This window comes from Merops nubicus, unplaced genomic scaffold (genome assembly GCF_000691845.1).
Source record: "Merops nubicus isolate BGI_N331 unplaced genomic scaffold, ASM69184v1 scaffold29545, whole genome shotgun sequence".
In the NCBI taxonomy this organism is placed as follows: domain Eukaryota; kingdom Metazoa; phylum Chordata; class Aves; order Coraciiformes; family Meropidae; genus Merops; species Merops nubicus.
The window spans coordinates 1-393 of record NW_008612078.1 but is presented as its reverse complement, the minus strand read 5'-3'; positions in this window follow the sequence as shown (position 1 = coordinate 393).

Here is a 393-nt window from a genome sequence, read left to right as displayed (position 1 = left end):
TAGTGCTTGTCGGCACCTCGGCCTCTTCCCCCCTCACTACGGGCACCCCATCCTCCAGTGAGCTGCCCGGGGGGAGGGGGGAGGACCCCAGCCCCACATCCCCCCCCTCACCCCCCTGGAGCTGCTTGGTGCCTGCCCATCCCTTCATCCCCATGCTGGGCTGCCCACACAGGTCCTGGCACTGCTCGGGCTGTGCTGCAGGTCTGGGCTGAGGCTGGTGGTGATCCCCAAGCAGGCACCCCAAAATCATCAGCCACGGTTGCCCCCCTAACCCAGGAGACCTCTGGCAGTGGGACTCCCTGGGGAGCCTTGAAGCAGGGCCATAAAAACTGGTCCAGAGCCTCACCCCAGCAGGGTGGCATCAACGGGGAGGAAGAGCACGTGTGTCCCACA